Source organism: Coffea eugenioides, chromosome 7 (genome assembly GCF_003713205.1).
Source record: "Coffea eugenioides isolate CCC68of chromosome 7, Ceug_1.0, whole genome shotgun sequence".
NCBI lineage: Eukaryota > Viridiplantae > Streptophyta > Magnoliopsida > Gentianales > Rubiaceae > Coffea > Coffea eugenioides.
Window position 1 is genome coordinate 21,839,389 of NC_040041.1, and position 14,608 is coordinate 21,853,996.

Genomic DNA, 14,608 nt, shown 5'->3' on the forward strand with positions numbered 1-14,608 from the left:
GTTAAGATGATATCCGGAAGTCTTGTCTGAAATAAGAAAAGCTGCGCTTCATTGCTCCTGTTTTGTTCATTGGCTTTGCTTGCGTCTATAAGAAATTTCATGTTTGGGGACATTCGATGGTAATGGAGGGCAAATTCCTTACATTTGGTCTGTAAATGACATATTGGTAGAGCTTGTTGGAGTGTTTGCACGCAAATAAAAATTGCTGCATCTTTCTTCTTACTGTTTCTTTCCATGGTTGTTTTCTGAGCTTGCATGCTTAATTCTGTGTGGAAGGGAAGAAGTGGAAAGTTTAGTGTTGAGTTCATGTCTTTGGGTCAAAAAAGTATTTGAATCATGCCTAAGCACTTGCTGGAAAATGCATTTCAATTTGCCAAATCAGTTTTATATGTTCCAGATTTTTCAACTTGCTGAACGTATTTTATTTTTGTTTGCACTGGATTTTGCTCAGTTTTTTTTTTCTATTTGTTTGGATGATGGCTTGCTGCCTAGTTTAAACAAGACCTTGTGCCTTGGTTTGAAATAATCTGAACTGGAAAAACAAGTTGTGTGATGTTGGTCTTTGTTATAGTTTTTTTGTTTGACTGAGGTCCTGAGATAAGAAAATGCAGAAACTGTTCTTCTCAAACATAGAAATCATGTTTTTGCTACATATTTGCAGATATAGTGTTAAATGTTCCAATCAGGCTGTACAACAGCGTACGAAGTCGGTTTCCATACACTTTGTTGTATCATGTGAATTATAAATCCTTGGGTTTGGATTTAAGTTGATGAATTGTGATAGTTAAATCTGGGGGGTTTGGTGAACATCGTTTGCATGAGAGATCTCCTGCGACGAGCACTGAAATGGTTAAGGAGTAGATCGCAAAGAGATTGGGGAGCAGCAGCCTTTGTTTTCGTTTTGTTTTTTTTTTTTTTTTTTTTTTTTTTTTTTTTTTTTGATTTTTTTTTTTTTTTTTTTTTTTTTTTTTTTTTTTTTTTTTTTTTTTTTTTTTTTTTTTTTTTTTTTTTTTTTTTTTTTTTTTTTTTTTTTTTTTTTTGTTTTTTTTTTTTTTTTTTTTTTTTTTTTTTTTTTTTTTTTTTGTTTTTTGTTTTTTTTTTTTTTTTTTTTTTTTTTTTTTTTTTTTTTTTTTTTTTTTTTTTTTTTTCCCTTTACATGTTTTGCATGATTTTCCAGAGTTTGGCATGAAATATTTCTAAATTTTCTACCTGATTGGATGGTGGTGAGTATGAAGTTTGGGTCTAGATTAAAGTTGTGTGTTTGGGTTTGAAATCCGAGCTTGAACAATAAGCTGTGCGTTTGGTTTTGTCTTGGAAGCAAAAGAGAGCATGTTGCATTTTAGTTGCAGTAGTTTAAGTCTCACGTAGCTTGCATGAATTTGCATGGAAAAATTGTTTCAAAATTGCCTCTTAACCCCCTCAAGTTTCCCCTTATGCCAGTATGACCCAAAAAATTGGGAAAATCAATCAAATTGACCCCTCAAATTTCTTTAGTTTTTGCAATCAAGTCACTACTTGTTTTAAATTTTACATGGGCTGTTCACCTTCCTTTAAATGCCTTGGATTGATTCAATTTCATGTTTACTTTTATCTTTTGTGATTATTTCTTGATTAAAGTGATGCTTTGACTCTTTTATTATTTTTGAGGGTAAATAAGTGGTTCCATTCCATTTGGGCCCAACTCAAGGGAGGTACACCCTAATCCTTCATTTCTTACTTGATTTTGACTCTACGTGCTCCTATGTGTTATGTGTGAATATGCATGCTTTAATTCGCTTTTCATTTCATGTTTAATTGCCTATTTCGCTTTCTTTTTATTTCATTTTTCTTAATTTGCAAGTGATTTGAAGGCACTTGAATACCAAGTTGTAATAGCTAGGTTATTATTTTTATTTTTATTCCGTTCCCCCTCCTAGATTGTATAGGCCTTCTTCCCCTAAAAATGTGATAGTTAGGGCCTTAGTTGCCTTATGTGTCTTGCATGTCTATGTGCTATATGTTTCATCGCCTTCTTAGGTTCTGGCATCTAGATATGCATGCTAAATGTTATGTGCTACGTGTTTATAAGTGTTTGGCATGTCTACTCGCTTTCCATGGTCATGAATGAATGTGATGGACGAATGTACGTTTCCACTAGTCCAACGCTAGTCGGAATTCATAGAATGGGCTAGTCCAACGCTAGACCCTTAGGGATTTCCCCTCGTTAGTACATGTTTGCATGTTCACTACATTTCATGCATTTTTTTAGTTTTTATGGCATTTGGCATGTCCCTCTAACCTTTTCCCTTTCATTTTAGGCCTTTGCATTTCATGCTAGTTATAGAGTCCATTTGCCTGAGAAACCCCCTTGGGTAAGGGAAACGAGCGAGTGTGGCTTCAAAATAGCCTTAGCACGCTAGTTTTTCCTTCTAATCAAAGGGAAAATTAAAATCACAAAAACTAGAGGTCATTCCCGTACCCGACCTGATGCATTCCTCTAAGTTCATGCATTTTCATATCATTTTCTCACTATTTTCCTCACTAATTATATATTTTAAATCCACATGTCATATTCACACACTTATTCACTTTCTTTACTTTTCACTTCACACATTGCACCTATTTTACTTATATATTTACTATTTTCATTCACTTGCACACGAGCATTTATATTTCATTCATTTGCACACAAACACTTTCAAATTGCACACATGCACTTTTTTCTACACTTTGCACACTTACACTCTCATTTGAGTCCTCATTTGCATCATTCATGATTTTCTATGAGGACTTTCCTTATTGGCCATCACGACTCGTGTGAATGGGACCAAAAGCCTCATAAGAAACATTTCTTAGACTTAGGATTGCATTTCTCATTCATTAGTCAAATCCAATTTGCAATACATACTTTGGGTAGAAAATATAGGAAAATAAGGGTTAAATCACGCAACTAGCCTTGGTTAGGTCGAAGGGGTGCCTTGGATTTTTATCCTTGCCTTCCCCTTCGTCAAATGTGACTCCCGAACCTTTTTCTTTGTTTTACGTGGACTAGGAGTCGTTTAAAAAGGGTTTTCTTACTTTTTTCTTTAAAAAATTCATTTTTTGGGTGACTTGGTACACCCTAACTCTATACCAAGTGGCGACTCCATTTTTCATATAAAAACCCTTTTTGAATTATTTTTCTTGGGTCAAATCGTCGCATTTTCAAAAGTCCCATTTAGACCCATTTTTGTTTTTATCAACAAAATTCATTTTTCCCAAATCAATAAAATTCAACAAAAAAACAATTATTTTATTTTTTCCAAAAAAAGTGGGGCGCGACACCGAGTCATCAGGCCGACTGGTTTAATCGTTGGGCCAGGTCGGGTTTAATAACAATGAAAAAAGGTTTTACGATTGGATGTAATGTAAAACAACCTACAAAATGTCCCTACTGAAATTGTTCTTCATCGCGACTTTTTCATCTTCTCAAACCGATAGAATTGTCATATTCAGCTTTATTCTCAATACTTTCTCCTCCTCTTTCTACAAATTATGGACTATCATTAAACAGGATGTAGTAAATGCAATCCAAGCATTCTTTTACTTTGATTATGTGTTTGAATCTCTCAATCACACAGTCATCTTCCCCCAAAATCCTATTTCCCCCTAATCTCAAACACTATAGGCCTATTAGCCTTTCTAATGTCATGTATAAGATTATAGCTAAAGTGCTTAAAAATGTTCTCAATAGATGCATAAATGAAAATCAATCTGCATTTGTCTTTTGTAGGCAAATTCTTGACAATGTCATCATTTCTCATGAATTTTTGCATACTACAAAAATAGTCTTTAGTGACATACTTTTTATGACACTTTTAGCAAAATGTCATAATACAATCTTAATATGACATGCAATAGGAATAGTCATTAAAAAGGAAAATGAGACACCAAAATGACATCGTATGTTAGAAACAGATTGAAAAAAAAAAACAGAAAATGCTGAAACAAAATGGCGCTCCATTAAGGCACCTTTGTTTTAGGAAAATTTGTAAGCCCCTCTCCAGAACCTACCACTCATGCTCTACTCTTTCCTCCGCCTCTCCGGAACCTACCCGACCTCAAGCTCTACTCTTTCCTCCCCTAGTTTTTCCTCTCCAGATAGAACCAATCATCCCAATCCAGCCAGAGAACCAATCATGCATCATCATACACAACATCCATTCTCATGCTCTTGCGCCTTGTCTTATGGCACTGTTTTTCATCTCTCTAAGTAACTCTCGGATCCGTAATTCGGTTGCAAAGAGGAATTAGGCCATTTGAAGCTAGTGATAATTAGGACATTTGAAGGTAGAGGAAGGCAAGATTGTGGTGGCAGGCAAATGGTTATTCTGCATTTGGTTTTTGAAAGTTATTTGCTTTTCGTACCTAATTTTTCTATTTCTTGATTCAATTTTCTGTTGAGTTTTCCTTGCAAAATTAGGTTAGAAATTTAGGTCTGTAAGGCTAATACACTGATATTAAGTGGGTTATTCTGTTTGTCATGAGTTTGGATTGATTTCAAGCATTTAGTGTTATACTTTTCCAGCCAAAAACGTGAAGTCTAATAATATTTGCTATGTGTTCGCTGTTTTGCCAGAAAGAAACTTTCAAAATATAGCTGCCTCATTTGAATAGCTGTTTAACTAGTTTTAATACTGTTGGTTGAACTTGAAGATGCTTAAATTATGTGCTCCTAAATAGGGCAACATTGGGCGATACTTGAGTGGTTGATAATTACGAAGTTCTTGGATTCGGATTCGGATTCGGATTGTGATAAGAAACCAAATAGAGTTTAAGAAACTTTATTAGTCTAGTTTAAGCATCTTATTTTCAACTTTGTTCATTCTTCATTTGATAGCTCTTGGAATTTGGTTTATTTGTTCTTCCTTGTAATTGGATTTTGGGGTTTTGTTAGGAAGATAGAGAGTCATACTAATAAAGTGCAGTAACATACTTACAGGAGGGTGATATTGTATGATTATATGTACTATTGTGAGAACATTTGGAATTGAATTGATATGTATAGTTGTTGAAGATGGACATATTGAAGTAGAAATCGAAAATTTTTTAATTGAACTATTCAAAAACTAGGAACTAGCACGTGTTTTAGTTCTTACTAAAGGTTTTAAATGTTACATCACCAATATGTCTTTACTTTCAACCAACTCCATTTGCGGCAGAACTAATGTGGCATGGTGTAGCAAATAAACTCAAATTTAGAATGTGTGACTCTACTAAAATGGTTTAGAGATTCAATGAAATTTAGTAATACAACTGTCAAACCAAATCTTAGTTTGCCCTCATTCATGGTATATCTCATTTTTTGATGTAAGTAAACTTCAATCATTCTTATATCTTTGGGACAAAGATGCACCGTTCTTTTATGATTGTCAAGCACTGCTCTTTTTTGAGACTATCTTTTTTTCTCCTCTTTATCCTTTTAGCTTAGGTGACTAGATTTGGACAGCACATAATCAAGTTCAGTGGAGGATCCTACTGCTTAAAGAGGATACAAGGAGGAGAAGAAGAAGGTTTGACCAACTTCTATAACTGCATTTTATGTTAGTTAAGTACTAAGACCTATGATCAGTTATAATAAATTGAGTCCATAACTATAGTTTAGGTTTATTAATTGGAGCTAGTACTTAATATGTTTTTGTTGTTGTTCAAATTTAACTTGAAATGTAGTAAATATATTCCAATCTTATCACTTGAATGCTAGACATCTTTGGCAACAATTTATTGTTTAGATTTTGCTTTTTCAATTATTGGAATGAAATTCTAATTTGTTGCCTGTCTCTATTAAACAAACTCTTTGCTGCATTTTCTTGATATCATTGAAATTACTTAACTTATTTAAGTAAATGTTTCATGCAAAAATCTGTAATATGGTAAGAAGAATTCTATTTTAGATGGAGCGAAACATTTCCTTTTTTATTAAATTAGAATTTGTTAGATAGAATTGTCTTTTAAATGCTAATAAACATTTCTTTTTTTATTAAATTAGAATCTATTTGAACATGGACAAAAGATGGATAAATTTGTCACGATCAAGTGATGAGTATAAAGTTGGTTTACAATATTTCCTTGATTTTGCATTTGCAAATAGGAGTGTAGGGGAGATGATTTTATGTCCATGCATTTGGTGCGGAAATGGAGTATTTGTCATGAAAGGTCAGGCCAAATCACACTTGATGTGGAAAGGGTTTATTAAAGGATATACTCAATGGATAGCTCATGGAGAGCTATCTTTGAATGTTCTGCATACATCTCCTGATGGCCCTTCAAATGAAGTTCCTCCACTCAACCTCGTAGATGATATGCAAGGGCTGTTGCAAGATGCATTAGTAGTTCTAAACTAGGACCTAGATATGGGAGAAAGATTAGAAATAGAACGGCCTAATAATGATGCAGAGAAATTCTACAATCTAATAAATGATTCAAAGCAGCCCTTTTATCCAGATTGCCCACAATTCTCTAAACTTTCTTTTCTCGTACGCTTATTGCATATTAAGTGTCTCAGCAAAATGCTTGATTCCATATTCAACACACTTCTTGATTTGTTGATGCAAGCACCCCAAAAGGTGTAAATTTACCCAATTCCTATTTTGAAGCAAAAAAGATAATGAAAGAACTAGAACTTGGATATGAAAAATATGACACTTGTCCTAATAATTGCACATTGTATTAGGGAAAAGATGAATCAAAGATCAAATGTGACACTTGTAAACATCTTAGGTGGGTGCCATCAGAGGATGATCCTACTAGTAAAAAACAGAAAGTTCCCCACAAGGTTTTGTGGCACTTTCCACTTAAACCCTGATTGCAGCGTCTATTCATGTTGTCTAAAATTGCATCTTTCATGAAATGGCATATCGAGGGCCGTGCTAAGGATGGTCACATGAGACATCCTGCAGATACTCCAGTTTGGCAATCATTTGATTACCAAAATCCTGAATTTGCAAAAGAACCTCGTAATGTTAGATTGGGCCTGGTTTCAGATTGATTTAATCCATTCATAAACATGAATGTGAATCATAGTACATGACCGGTCGTACTAATGCCTTATAATCTTCCACCATAGATGTGTATGAAACAGCCATACTTTATGTTGTCACTACTCATTCCTGGTCCGCAAGCACTTGGGAATAATATTGATGTTTACCTCTTGTGGTTGAGTTGAAGGAATTATAGGACATAGGTGTGACCACTTATGATGCATCATCAAAGCAGAATTTTCAAATGCGAGTTGCTTTACTGTGGACCATTAGCGACTTTTGTAGTTTTGCTAATTTATCTGGATGGAGCACTAAAGGTTATTTGGCATGTCCAGTCTATCATAAGCAAACTGTTTCACAACATTTAAGGCATAGTTCAAAATAGTGTTACATGGGTCATCGGCGATTTCCTGAAAAGTATCATCCATATTGAAGAGATAAACATCACTTTGATGGAAAGGAAGAACATGGAGTTGGGCCATCCCGTTTGACAGGAAATATGATTTTGGAAGAATTGAGATCATATAAAATCAAGTTTGGGAAAGAAGTAAAGGATAACCCTGAATTACCCTCAAATTGGAAGAAACAAAGCATTTTTTTTGGACTTGCCATATTGGAAGGACAATTTGTTGCGCCATTGTCTTGATGTCTTGCATATTGAAAAAATGTATGCCAGATTATCGTGAGAACATTGTTGAATGTAGATGGAAAGTATGATAACTTTAGTGTGTGACGTGATTTGGAGGAAATGGGTATATGGCTAGGCTTTCATCCTATTATAGATGATTCTGAAAGAGCATACTTGCCTCCAACTTGTTTTCATTTAAATAAGAAGGAGAAAGAATTATTCTGCATAATTCTGAAAAGAGTTAAAGTTCCTAATGGTTATTCAGCCACAATTTCAAAGTCCGTGCACTTGAAGCCTCCTAAACTGTCCAGACTTAAGAGCCATGACAATCACATTTTAATGCAACAATTGTTACCATAATGCTACAAAAAACTTCTTCCAAAATCGGTGCAGTTTTTCTTAATAAAGTTATCCAACTACTTTAGAGATTTGTGTTCTAAAATATTTTGTCCTAGGGAACTTGTTCAAATGGAAAGTGAAATTACTATTGTGCTATGCCAATTAGAGCATGTGTTTCTACCATCTTTTTTTGTTGTAATGGTTCATTTGACCATTCATTTAGCAACTAAGGCAAGGATAGTTGGTCCAGTATACTATCGTTGGATGTATCCAATTGAAAGGAAATTATCATAAGTTTAAAATTTCATCTTTTTTTTTCTTAATGTGATTAGTCTTATTATAACATATTATTTTGTAATTATCTCAGATACCTATGCACCTTGAAGAATTATGTTCGAAATAGAAGTCGGACTGATGGTTCAATTGCAGAAGGGTACCTAATTGATGAGTGTAAACCACTGAAATTTGGGCTAGTTTGTAGTATTATGCAATGAATTTCTGTTTAGGAGTTGCTTTCTTGTGTGTGATTTTCACAAACTTTATAAAATTGGTATTTTCAAGGTTGGGGATGAAGTTACAATAAGGAGCATGATTGATCCAAACAAAATTTGGCTGTTGGAGAGGTTAGAAGTTTGGATCTTATGGCTAAAGTTGGTGACACACCTTTGGGATCACATTGGTGCGAAGTTCATGTGAATGTGCCTGTGGAGAGTAATGAGGAGTTGATGAGGCCATACCATAATTTCTGTAAGATAGGAGATGCAGTTGGAGTGGCTAATGTTTGGCCAATAAATCTGATACTCTTTTTGTCATACCTTTACCATTTGTCTAATATAGTTATTATTTGTTTTCTAATGTTAAAACTGTAAAACAAGACTTGTGTGAATTGTAATTTGTCTTGTGTGGTTTACGACAGTTGTAGGTGAGTATTGAAGAAAACTAAAGCAACATTGGGTCAAGTGCTAGTTTTTTGAAGGCATCTTCCTCGCTTTGTAGTTGAGTTGCTGCCCGGTGCTTCCTTTATATGTACACGACTGATTTAAAACCATCTAAATTAGTATGTAATTTGTAGACACTTTTGGTGTGAATTGTTTGGATGATGTACTTTTGCTCAAGTTTTGATTATTGTATTGCTTCTTTTATATTATTGTACTAGCTATGTTACAATCCTTCAAAATTTAGGATCTGAGATGCTTGTGCAGCAGGATGAAATGTGGTTTTTGCTGTCAGATGATATGCAACAAGAAGTAGTTGAAACACTTTAATTTGGATGCAATACTGACAAGTAGAAAATGTCATTAATGCCTAATCTATTTGCACTTCAAAAGTGTCATAATATTTCTATCTACTTATACTAGAAAAGTGTCGTGATATGTTATTGTACTTACACAAAAAAGTGTCATCATAGCTGCGATATATGACACTTACGAATATCACTTCTGATATATATAACTGAAATTAACGGTGACTATACCCTAGCATTTCTTGTCATTTGAAAGTGTCATAATAGGCATAGATAATGACATTTAATAATGTCATGATAATGACAAATTGGGACACTTAAACTGTCATAAACCTATCGTGATGTTAGAATGGATGACGCTTCCAGTAGAGCGTCATTATAGCCTAAACGTCATGATATAGATCTATAATGACGTTTTTGAAAGTCACAAAAGGACACTTTATTTGTAATGAATTATCTGAAAGACAAAAAGCAAGGTAAAGATGGTTACATGGCTGTGAAATTGGATATGCCTAAAGCTTATGATAGGATGGATTTCTGAGAGCCCGAAAATTCTCATGTCTTATTTAAAATTTAACGCATGTTCCACTTTCTTTTATGATTGATTGATTTGCGTGTTCAATTGTTTCTTTTCATTAACGAATAGATAGGTACACCTTAGGAGAAACTGTATCACTTGTACCGCAAAACATTACTATTAGTTAAAATTTGTTGCTGTGGAAAAAAAAAGAAGAGAGAGAGAGAGCCACACGAACCAGCATGCATGACAAGTGTGATAACATAGAAGTACCAGCATGCATGCTTCATTCCTCAAACATAGAAGAACCAAATCCTTCTTAGTTGGCCGAGAGAAAGTAGTAGAAACCACCTATTGTCTTTCTTTTCCTTTGCTTATTAAGAACCGAGAGAAAACAAGGAAGAAAAAAAAGAAAAGAAAACCAACTACATATCGTTCACTTCTCTGCTTACTAAATCGAGAGACAAACAAGAAGGAAAAAGAAAGACAAACAACAGAAACTGTAAAGAAACAAGCCAAGAAACAAGGAAAAACTCCAGCTCATTTGCTAAGAAATCGAGGGAGAGAAACTAGAAATTGTTCCAGCTTAAAACTGTAAAGAACAAGAGGTAATTTACTAATTTTTCCTTCAATTTCCTTCTACTTCCAATTAGCAATGTCTTAGGTTGAACCAAGAAAAGAATAAATTTACTGAGGGAAAATTCATCAAAGCTGGAAAAATTTGTTTAAAGTTCCTGCATGCTACCGATGGTGTTAAAGCTGCAACTTTTGAGTCATTCTCCTTCAAAACTTGTTAGATTATGACTTCATGCATTATATATGCTCCCAAGTTTACATATTTGGACATGCATGCAATATTTGGCATGAACTCAAGTAGAATGTGTAAGAAAATGAAGAAAACCTTGCTGAAGTTCCTGTGTTGATTTAGCTTGAAGGCCGACAGGCTGAAGTGTGGAATTTCCAGCTTTATCTCCAGAAAATTTTGTTAGTTTGATTACAAACTTACTTCATATATCAGTCATCTTCCTAATCTAGTCATGCATGTGATATTTGAGGAGCTAAAAGCAAGAAAAGGTTGACTTTTAAAGCAATCTCAAAAACTGGAATTTTTGGATAGTAAACCAAGAGGAAAAGCTGCAATTTTGGTTCTTTTCTTCAAAAATTTTGCTAGATTATAACTGTAACCCATGCTTTATGTCCTGTATAATGTTTATAGGGTGATCCATGTGAGTTTCTCTGGTAAAAATTCGATCAATGGGGCTGAAATGACTAGACTGCATGGCTGTTAGCTTGTCCGATGGAAGGTAGCTGAAATTCTTGTTTTAAAACAGAAATTTATTGGAAAATTTTGTTGAATTTTGAAATTTCCGGACCTCAATTTCAGTATATAAGTGAGTGCATGTTGGATTTGGTTGATGATTTGGTAGATTGAATGAAAATCTTGGAAGATACATGGCTGGAATTACAGATTTGAAACCCGAATGACTAGTTGTATTCTCAAGCTTAACTTCCCATCTTGTGAACTGAAGTTTATGCAAATATTGGTTAAAATTATCCTATAGTACTCTGTTTTGCTCCGTGTATTATGACTACTTTGATTAGAGAAGAAATATTGAGTCTTTGGGGAAGAAATCTGGAGCTAGTTGAGCTTACAAGACTGTTTTGGACAGATTGGAATAGTTGAGGAGTTCAAGCTGTTTTTTGGAATTTTTAGGAGATTTTAATCAACTTTGAACTAAGAACAACCTGTTAAGTATAACGGTAAAATGCAGGTGGATTTAAGGAGATTTGAACAAAGAAATGGTGAACTTCGGATAGAAAACATGGAGCATGTCCTGCTAAAAATCTGTTTCGAACAATCCTAACTTAGCACTTAGATTCTAGGTTTTAACTTTGAATTTCTAAGGTGGAAATGAACCAAAACTGATCAAAACCTCTTTTAATTACCTTATAAAAGTTTTAATTATAAAATTCTTCCAAAATCTAGGATAAAATCAAGAAATTCATAAGATCTCTAAACTGCCAAATTTTAGAAAATTTACTAACTTTGAACCTTTGATTTTAAAATGATCCTTAGAACCTAAATCCCATCTTTTATTGCCATATAACCACCTTATCTTACTTTACTTTGATAAAACATGAATTTTTAGGGTTTAAAAGATTAAAGTTACTTAGACTTTGAACCATTGATGTACTAGAATAAGATAAGTACTAAAATCACCTTAAAACTATATACACACACACATTTAAACATCTTGAATTATACATATATACACTTTAGCTAAAACAATCATGTGAACCTTAACTTCACCATTGGGGAAAAAATAATAAGTAGACTAATAAGTTTATAAATATCTCAGGAGCTGAGGGAGAATCGGAGGAGGGTCCAAGCACCGAGGAGTGAACTCAAAATACTTTGGGTGAGTGTTTCCACATTTGTGTGTTTAAATTGCCTATGTGTTACTTAAATGATGTTTATATGATTATGCCAGTGCTTTATTGTGAAGTGTTTTCAATTGTCCCTCGCTTTCTAAGTTGGAAGTGTACTTTATCGCATTCGACTTAGTTTGAGTTTGAAGGTTGATAATTGACTAAGTGTTATTGTAAGTGTGCATGATTATAAGTCGTGTACATACTTCATCGTATCACCTCAATTGGGTCCCAAACCCTCTGTTCAACGGACTATTCGATCCAGCAAAAGGGCTTGGTCGGATATGATGGCAGTTTTGAGTAAATGTATTGGTATGCTCGATTATTACCACGGAGTAGCAGATTATTGATATGGGCATCTAAGTGAGAGAAGTGTTTACTTTTTTGGACGTTATAAGGAGGAGTTCGGCAAAGCTGTAGTATATTGAAGTGGTTCTAATACGAGCACTGTATCCTTTTGAAAGTGATTGTTCGGTGAAATGTTCTTTACTTTATTCAGTGAACTGTTCTTTTCTTGCTTAATTTTGATTATGTGTTAAGTGTTTGTTGATTATTGCTTGTTTGGGAAACCTCACTACGCATAAGTTCACCCCTTTAGTTTGTTTTCCTTAACAGGGGTTGGAAACGTGGAACCAAGAAATAGTAAGTCCGAGAGTTGAAGTCTTTACTTTAAGTAAAATGTCATCCTATTTGTACTTAGTGAATTGATTGAAAAACTTGTATTTTGATCCATTTAGTTGTACACATAAGTATGGATGACTTGGAATGTTGGATATATTGTAATGTTTAATTGTGGTGTTTTAATGCTTACTTTGAAGTTAATACTATTGATTGGGAGATTTTGAGTGAGTCCTAACGAGAGTTGGCATGCGGTCCTTAAACCTCGGGGGGCCTAGGGAGGTGGGGTCGTTTCAGAGTGGCATTTTCTAAGGACAATTATGCAAAAAATGGGCTTCAATGAAAAATGGATTGGCTAGATTATGGGCTATGTAGAACTAGTTTCCTATTCCTTCGATATCAATAAAAAGGTCAAGGAATATGTAACACCAAGAAGAGGAACAAGGCAAGGTTATCCTCTTTCACCTTATCTCTTCCTCTTGTGCTCACAAGGTTTTTCCAACCTTCTCTGGAAAGCAGCAGAGGATAAGAAGATTATAGGCATGGACATCAGCAGGAATGAACCATGTATAGCCCATGTGTTCTTTATAGATGATGATTCTCTTATCTTTTGCAAAGCTGATCCAGAGTAGGTAGCAGAGATCAATGAAGTACTTGGGACGTATGAGAGGAGCTCTAGTCAGATGATTAACCTAGACAAGTCTTCTGTTTTCTTCAGCAAGAATGTATCAGAAGAAAAGAAAGAAGAGATCAATCAAAAGTTGGGAAACATTCTAAGGGTGAATTTGTGGAAAATATATGGGGCTTCCCATGGTGATTACAACAACCAAGGAGCAAATCTTTCGCTTTATAAAGGAAAACTTCAAGAAAAGATTGGAAAGCTGGAGAAAGAAACATCTCAACATAACTGGTAAAGAGGTGATGCTAAAAATAGTGACTATGGCACTACCTACCTATGCTATTTCCGACTTCAAGTTACCAAAAAAGCTGTGCAGTGGCTTCCTTAATGGTTAACTTTTGGTGAGGGGATGAAAATGGGAAGAAAAAGATGCACTGGTAAAAACCAGTGGTGGTTTGGGCTTCAAGGACCTGGAAGCCTTCAACAAAACTTTATTGGGCAAGCAGATTTGGAGGCTGCTTAGTAGTCCAAACCCATTAGTAAATAAAGTTTTGAAGGATAAATACGATTCTAAAGAAAACATCTTTAGGCCTATGATTCCCAAGAATACATCATGGATTTGGAAAGAACTGATGGAAGCAAGAGATCTAGTGAAAGAAGGATTAAGAAAGAGAATAGGCAATGGGAAGAGTGCAAAAATTTGGGATGATAAATGGCTACTAGACATCCATAGTGGAACACCAACAACACCAAGACAGCAAGAATGTAGACTTCAGAAGGTGGAGGATTTGGAAAGGACTGATGGAAGCAAGAAATCTAGTGAAAAAAGGATTAAGGAAGAGAATAGGCAATGGGAAGAATGCAAAAATTTGGGATGATAAATGGCTACAAGCCAACCATAGTGGAACCCTAACAACACCATGACGACAAAGAATGTAGACTTCAGAAGGTGGAGGATTTGATAAACAATCAATGTTGGAATAGAATTTTGATTTTCAGGTATTTCGATAAGGAAGATGCTGAGAGAATTTTGAGCATCTCATTGAGGCTATCAGGCAGAGAAGATAGCCACTACTGGATACACAATCCAAAAGGTATGTACATAGTCAGGTCAAGATATAGTGGACAATGCTGAAGAAAGAAGTCCAGCAAAAAGGATCAGTTAGAGATAAGAGTTTGATTTGGGTAGATAGATGATAGTAGGCAAATATGGAGA